We start from the raw sequence: 8,079 nt of genomic DNA on the forward strand, positions 1-8,079 counted from the left end.
GTCCAATGACAGCTTCTACACAGCTGAGCACCACAGCCAAAAAATAAAGCAAACCTGAGCAGAAAAATAAACCAAACCTTCTTTCTCATATCACATGTGACTGACTGCAGCCAAGAGGGTGAGGTGGAGTGCAGGGAACAAGGGAGCTCTCAGGATAGACAGATCACGCATCCCCAGACCCATTGCAGACCTGATGGCCTCAATATCTTCCTAATACCAAATAGTCTCCTAGTGTTATACTATTAAATTTCCATTTTCTTGTGTGGGCACATCTGCATGAGTGCACAAATGCTTTGCACCTCCTGACAAACACATAGCCCCTTGGCAGCTTCAAATGCATCTGCAGGATAGAAGGGAGACCTTTGCCATGTAGGACAAACTTTAGAGATCTCTGTTTAGGTTGATCATGTCAAATGTTGTAACTATATAAAACCGTTTTCCTCAGGTATAACTTCAAACTGAAACTCTAAAAACAGGTTTGAAGAAAAACAGCCACTGTTATCAAACTCATCAGGAAAGCTGAAGCACAGAGGGGAGAGATTTGCTTGCATTAACCGGGAAGAGAAAGAGCACATGACCAAAAGGAGACCTAGAGTCAAAACCAGTTGATGAGAGAGGAGAGTGATTATAAAGTCTTTCTTGGATCAGAGTACAAGCTGAAGCATTAGCAGCAGCAAGCACCTCTTTAAGTCAGTATGAAATGTTCCTATTTTCATACACAATTAGCCTCACTAGAGCAGTAAGAGCTGCCTCAAGTCTCCTTAATGTAATCATTTCTTGTGGAAAATTTCCTCTTGCATCTTCATTACGGTTTCTCTCACAACATATCTCTCTGAATAGGTGATCATTTCAGTCACAGTGTGAGGAAACATCTGGGCCCATCTGGCTCAATTAAAGTGCCTTGTTCTAAAAGTATAACCCATCATTTTCTGCTCATCTTGTTTTATTTTCACTTCTGTCTGAAATTGGGACATGCTCGGAAACGCTAATTATTTTATGAATCATCTAACATCAGATTTGATACATCTTTTTTTGTTGTTGCTGTTATGCAGAGCCCTTACTTTCAGTTCTTTTGTGCACTGATACCAACATAACGCTGTCTGTCTCACAGGCACGAAATAAGGCTTTCCTAGCACGGAATCTGGCCGTGCGTACGGCAGCGAGCTCCGCTTTCCCGTTCGTCCGCTCGCCGGCCGGGTGAGCCGGTGCCCTCCGGAGGAGGCAGATGGTGCTGTGCGCTGGCAGCCGGGTGGTGCTGTCAGCCGCTCCCCACTGACAGGGCTCGGCATCGTTCACAACCCAACAAGCCTTTCCGCCAAACACGCACCAGGACGCGCACAAAACCTCAGTGCTCGCCGCTAGGCACAAACCCTGCCACCTCAAGCCCAGTGTCAGGGCAGCTCCTCAGCAGAGGGTGAGAAGCTGTGAAAGGCGTCGTGCCCTGCAGCTCAGCACGGCTGTCACAGGCAGGGCAGCAGGAGAGAAGTCTGTGGGAAATGCCTGTCCCTCTGTGGTACCTAGGAAAAGCCAGGCTGAGCAGCAGGGCCTCTTGTGCTGTTGTACGAGAGTGATGGGTCTATCAAAGCAGGGTGTGTAGAAGACTTGAGAAGTACAGCTTTCAACCATAAGAATATTGCGTCCCTTTGCCTTTTAGCTGCTGTGACAGGAAGAAGAGCAGGGCGGGGCCTATCCAAGACATTTGGGACAGGATTTACAGGACATGCAACAGTAGGCACGTTCCTCTGGTCTCCTGCCCAAGCTTGAGGTATTTCAGGGGGGAAACAGTAGGAGCAGGAGAGCACAGAGGGCTGGCTGAAGGCACCCAATTCCTTTTATTCAGTTCATTGCCCAGTGGTACAAAAGGACTCATTTTCATGACACTAGTCCCTGAAGAGAAGGGCAGATCCCTTCTCTGATGCTGATATTAGACCTGCATTTTCATGGTCAGCTGTTCCAATGCTTCAAATTCCCAACATCACAGACTCTGTATAAAGCTTTCCAGAAACCCCGGGATATGATAGCCTTGAAACCAGAAGAACAAACATTCAAAGATGCACTTCCAGGGGTCCAGACCACACGAGGGTGGGTGGATCTAGCTCAGAGTCCTCTAGGAAGCAATGTGCAGATTCCCAGCTATCGTGTGTACCTTGCTTCCAAAAGATTTGTGCTCTGAAGTCAGAAGTCCAAGACCACAATCAGTATCCAGAACCCCAGAGCTGCCCTGCTTCCTGCAGCAGCCTCTGTTAGCCCTAGAGCAAGCTCCTGCAAACAGTTTCTCTGCAGCAATGCAGAGCCAGCTCCCTTGTCAGTCCTGGTGCTGAGTCTGCAGGAGCAGAACCAGTTGTGCCTAGCAAGGTATTTCTGCCAGGTATCAGTCCCTGGTCTGTGTAGCGGCACATGCAGAGCCTCGGGGTTCAACTGGCCAGCAGTGGTTCCCACTGCACAGTATGCTCCTGGTCCTGGTGACTATGCAAACTCTGATATTACAAGTAGAGATGTAGGAAATTGTTTGTGCCATCTCATCCTCTATGTCCCCAGGGCTGACATGTTCATATTAAAAGCAAGAAAGATTCTAACTGCATGTGTTATTTGCTAGAGGTCAATTACAGATCAGTGTAAACAGCTGATCTCCCACTGAATTCAATTCTTTACTATGCAATTTATTAGAGGATTATCCAGACAGCTCAGCTGGATGTTACTAGCACATCAGTATTTATTCTGCCCTTTGGCAAGAAGCAGAAATGCAAAATATAATTTTCTAACTAAACTTTCAGGACAAATTTTTTGCTCCTTCCCTTTTTTATGCTGGAGAAGCCAACTCAGGAGCAATGCTGTGCCCAGGATGAAGCCAGGACATGTACAGGTTCTTGAGCTCCAAGAAAGCTCCTGCCCCTTGTCCTGTCACTATATGCCCTTTCCAAAAGCCCCTCCCCCTCCTTTTTATAAGCCCCCATCAGGTGCTGGAAGGCCACAATAAGGTCACCTCAGAGCCTTCTCTTTCCATGCTGAACAATCCCAGCTCTTCATAGGAGCCCTCTGATCATCTCTGTGGCCTCCTTGGAACTCACTCCCACAGGTCCATATCCTTATGCTGAGGGCTACAGAGATGGACACGTTACTACAGGCAGCATCTCATGAGAGAGATGTAGAGAGGGAAAACTCATGCAACTCAAGCCATTTCTAAGAGAAAGATAATGAAAAATTGATTGCTTTTCTTTACCTTGATCTCTAGTGATTTCCTTGAAGAAAATGCAGGGGTAAATCTGGCAGGACTATACAGCTGGCACAGTAGGTAGGTGTGTACCTTCTCCTGTGCATTCAGGAGGGGTCCAGTGGGGGTCATTACAACTGATGCAGCCTTTTTCCTGAGATACAGAGGTACACCACTGCTCTGCAGGGCTCGGGCTTCATTTCACAGTTCTGGAAAAGAGCATGGTCCTCTAACATCTTCTTCTTTGGATGTTTCTGCAGAAACTGCAAACACCGGCAGGAGAACTGTCTTTGGGAAATGTATTTGCATTTCAGCCTGTCTGTGGAAAAGGATATGAAGTATTAAATGCCATCATAGATCACAGCAACAGGAATTCCAGCCTACACTAAAGATCTGCTGAAAAATTTATACGATTCTGATCTTCCAGCATCAGGAGTAATCTAATACTATTTGCATAGCACTGAAATTAAAGAATTGCATTTATCATTTGAAGCAGACATATTACCCTTGACAGCGATGGAATTAAAAGTTGAAGCTCATCAGATTTTATTTACTTACACAAGAGGCTTGATCATATTAAAGATGCAGTTTCCAATCATTCATCCAGGTAAAACTCAAACTTTGTTTTTGAGGTCTAGTTGGTATCAAATCCTTTTGAATTACTGTCAATTAGGCTGTTTTAGACCATCTTGCACAAGAATGAATAAATGCATGTAAATTTTCCTTTGAAGCTGCGGACATTTTTTTTTTTTCCAGACAGGAAACATTCCAGGACAGAATTTGATTCAGAAGCTGAGTTTGAGTATTCAAGATGCTGACCAAATGAATTTTGTGGCATTCATGGTGTGGGCACAGCAACACTGGTGATAAATGAGCCTTTCTATGACAGCACTTGTTAAGGATGCTAACCCTGGGTCTAGTGCTGGACCATGCAGGCATGTACCCTCTGCAGTCGCTTAGAAACCTCACACAACCTCCCCACGAGTGAAGCAGCCTGGGCCAAACTGTCAGGGCCTCATTTTACAGCCTCATTTACTCAGAGCAAGTGTTAGGACAGTACACCAGAAGCTGCTCCGCCCAGAAGCTTTGGGTGCTTAGTCTGTTCTTCCTCCTCCCGCTGCAGCTGAGTACCTGCATTCTAAATACTGTGTGTCTGTACTGAGGTCACACCTACTCACCACAGGCCGAGCACATGCAGGGCACAGCCCCAGGATCTACCTGGATGCTTACTGCCCAGCCCTTTGTTCTCCTATGCTGTTTCCAGCCTTTGTGTCCACCCCCACCCTAAGTTCCAAGACTCCTGTGGTGCATGCCTCCTCTTCCTCATTCTCCAGCATAGATTACTTGCTTCTGCCCACTTCATTGAGCATCTGTTCTCATAGGCTGACTCTACCACCGGCATTGTCAGCCTGTGAATTCAGACATCCAAAAGCAGCCCTTTTTTTGCAACATGCACATGCAAACTGCACAAACACATCCAAAATGCTTAGTATTAAAAAAAGAAATTATGTGACAGGAGTGTGAAATGGCGATGAACACATCACTCTGCCAGCAGATGGCAACGAAAACAAAGAAACATGATTACTGATGCTAGATAATTCCACATGAAATCGGGTGTGTTTTACTCAGGGGAGCAATGCAGCTGCCCCCCACCACGAGGTGGTACATGGCAGAGGAGTGGTGGGTCACAGACAGGCTAAAACAAGCTGCCCACATTATAAAAAGCAGAGCACAGAATTATGTCCCTTCTGCCTCTCCCCCTTCATAGGAAGATTTTATAAGAAACCCCCAACATCCTTTTATACATCTGGAGATGCTAAACAATTGCAGTTCAGCCCTCCACAGGAGATGTGATCCTCATGATGTCATTCATATGGGAAAAGAAATAAAGATGTCTGACAGAGGCTCATACCTTGCACGTGTGAGGCAGCAGCTGCAGTACATGCACAGAAGCAGGCGACGAAATTCCCGGTCTAGCAGGTATTAGGCTCATGGAGGTAGGAGCAGTAGAAAAGCCTAGTGAGGAGAAGTGAGGGAAGAAAATGGGAGGGTCGCTCCAATAGTGAAGATAGCTGAAAAAATAAAACCATTGGTAATAAAATGAAAATGAAAACACCTGCATTCATCTCTGGTTTTATGATGAGTCAGTAAAGGCATGAGAGGCAAATTTAGCCACAGTATATAAAAACATCTCAGTGTGAAATGAGGTAGAATATACACTGAGTTCAACAGCCTTAATTCAGTCAATTGGAAAAACATGTAGGAGTCCAGTTCTTGTAGTTCATACATCCTAGAACAGTACCTGGCACCTTATTTGCCTCTAAGGTGAGCCACTGCTAGGATGTGGACAGAGCAGGTGTGCAGAAAGAAAGGAAGAGCTAAGAGACATCATAGCAGCTAACTGCTGTAGGTTATGAGTTTCTGTTTTGCTGAAGGTCAGTTTCCGCATGGAAGTCTAGTGAATCCATTGCTTTAGAAACTTCAGAAGACCAGAGAAAGATGACATCTTGGAATTGTTGACAAGAGGGAAGTCTTTGAGTCAAACACTCCTCTAACACCTTCTAGGAATGCTGTCAGCAACATTTTTGAACTTCACCATTAGACTGACAGTGCTAGGCTAGCAGGGAACAGAAGAAGGGCAGACCCAGTGGAAGTACTAAACTCAAACACTGTGGAACACTCAGTGCTTCACAGCACACACAGCAACATCCCTGCAATGGTAAATCAAGGTTTGTAGTTTAAATCAGCTTCCTGAGCAAGCTGGATGAGCTGTTTCTCCTGACATATTAGAAGTGTGCTGGAAGGATTGCATGTTGTCAGAGGAGCAGCGCACTGACGATCCCATCTCCTGCAGAATATTTGTGTCGCCCCGCTCCTCACCAGAGCTATGCACAAAGAAAGAATTGCAGCTCATCAATTAATAATGGCTGGGTCTGCCAGCAGCATTATATACCAGAAAACTTCACAGCTATTATGTTGTATGTGGCCAGAGCTTTGACTAGGAGCTGAAGCCACTTCAGGAGAGCAGCCAGCAGTTTTACAGATTAAAGGAGATGAGTGTCACTAGAGGACATGAATAAATACTCACAGATCTGACTCCACAAGATGAAGGCTGAAGAAGAAGTTTATTGTTTACAAAGACCTCACTTTTATAGGTTTTGAAGAATGACCAGGGATTGGAAAACAAGGTTACCACCTCTCCATCCCACTGGCCAGGCTAGAAGTCCATCGGTTGACTATCATCAGAAAGGAATGTGGAAACATGTTTACAGTACAGGCTGTGGGAAATTCAGTTACAGAGCTGTAAACATCTCACAAAAATATGGCAACAGATGAGGAGTTCCTTCTAAGTTTGTACTAAAAGGGATCCTTCTAGATCATGTCTTCACCTACCTACACGCTCCATTTCCCCTTCTTCAGTGTTTTTTGCCCAATAATCTACCAGAAGTTCTTCTCTGACCCACATAAGAGAGGCAGTGCTGAGGTAGGGCAAATCATATCCTCTCCAACATTACAGTGACCAGGTGAGGTGTCTACAATTGCAGACTTGGAAGGCTTTGATTGCTACAGGCTGCTCTGCACACCACAGTACACAGACTGTTTCCGCTGCCTTCTTTAAATCCCCCATTCACTCTGCCTTATGTGTTTTGCTGGATATTGAATTTATGGCCATGCTATTTCTTTGTAATGCATTCTGCTTACCTGGTGTAGTTACTGAATGCTTGCAAGCTTGACTCTTCAGGATTTCTGTCTGCTGTGTTTTTCCAATTCAGGTCTTTCTAAATACATGTCAAGAGTAGGCAGAATTATTGCATATGGCAAAGAAAGATGCACTTGACTAACAATATCCTCCTTTGCTGCAGTGAAGGACCAGAAGTAGGTATCAACACATTTTTCAGCATCTTTGCATGTTAGGAATAAACTTATTAGCAGCAGAAGTGGTAGCATATTCTGTACATGATACAAGGAGAAAGATCTTTTAGCATTTTGGCACTGTGTAATCTATCATAAATTCCTGCAAACCCATCAGATTATTTAAAGTAGTAAGCAGAATATGAATAACATTATCTAGCAGCAATGGCCTTTGCCTAAGAGAATTCAGAAAATTCAGAGAAATTTGCTTGCTAGTGCTTCTTTTTCTTGCCCATGCACTTCTCATCCTTCTTAGATCATGGCTGTCCATTCTCTTGTCGCTTCCCTGTTTTTCACCCTTCTCCTTGGGGATCACCAAAGGTAATCCTACACTTTTGTGCTTTTAACTTTAAAAGAAACTTTCTCAATGTCACCAAGTGGCTTGTTCCTCCCACCTATGAAAGAATCCTCCTTGCCCATTCTTGTTGCAGAGTATGGAGTCAAAAGATGCTTTCTGGGCACCTTGTCAGTATGCTCCCAGCAGAAGCTCGCCCTTTGCCACACCATGTTCCCTCAGATTCCTGCCATCTGCAGTCCTTCATCGCTGGATATGTCCCCCCACCATCCCTACAAGCTGCTCATATTCCTCTCTCCTGCCTCAGTTGTGTCCATGTGCTCCCACTCTCTTCCCTTTGATTACTACTACACACTTAGGCCAGAGCTTCCCTTGGGCAATGGAAAAGCACTGCACTAGATCCTGTGCAAGAACCCCCTCAACCCAACACAGGTTCTTAGAAAATGCAGCTGCCAAACCCCAGGGCACACTGCAGCGGTGTGTCTCCAACAGAACAGACACTTCTGAAGAGCCACTTAGCTCCTAACAGGTTCAATCAACCTGAACATAGTAATAATGAGAACCACTTCTCTAACATTTGCAGATCATTCTGGAAGACACAGAGAAAATGCTTTGGGTGTTCAGGCCATTTGTCTCTTGGTAAATAAGGAAATATACGAAG

General features: G+C 45.1%; 1 protein-coding gene across 1 annotated transcript in view; it reads right to left on the minus strand.

The window, feature by feature from the left end:
- PIGG (phosphatidylinositol glycan anchor biosynthesis class G) overlaps window positions 1-3,304 on the minus strand; it is a 102,587-nt gene extending 99,283 nt beyond the window's left edge. Inside the window, exon 1 of the mRNA XM_040090227.2 lies at window positions 3,221-3,304. The gene's annotated coding sequence lies outside the window, so the exon portion shown is untranslated. The remainder of the gene's footprint in view (window positions 1-3,220) is intronic.
- Between the last annotated feature and the right edge of the window lie 4,775 nt (window positions 3,305-8,079).

Source organism: Hirundo rustica, chromosome Z, assembly GCF_015227805.2.
Source record: "Hirundo rustica isolate bHirRus1 chromosome Z, bHirRus1.pri.v3, whole genome shotgun sequence".
NCBI classification, from domain to species: Eukaryota; Metazoa; Chordata; class Aves; order Passeriformes; family Hirundinidae; genus Hirundo; species Hirundo rustica.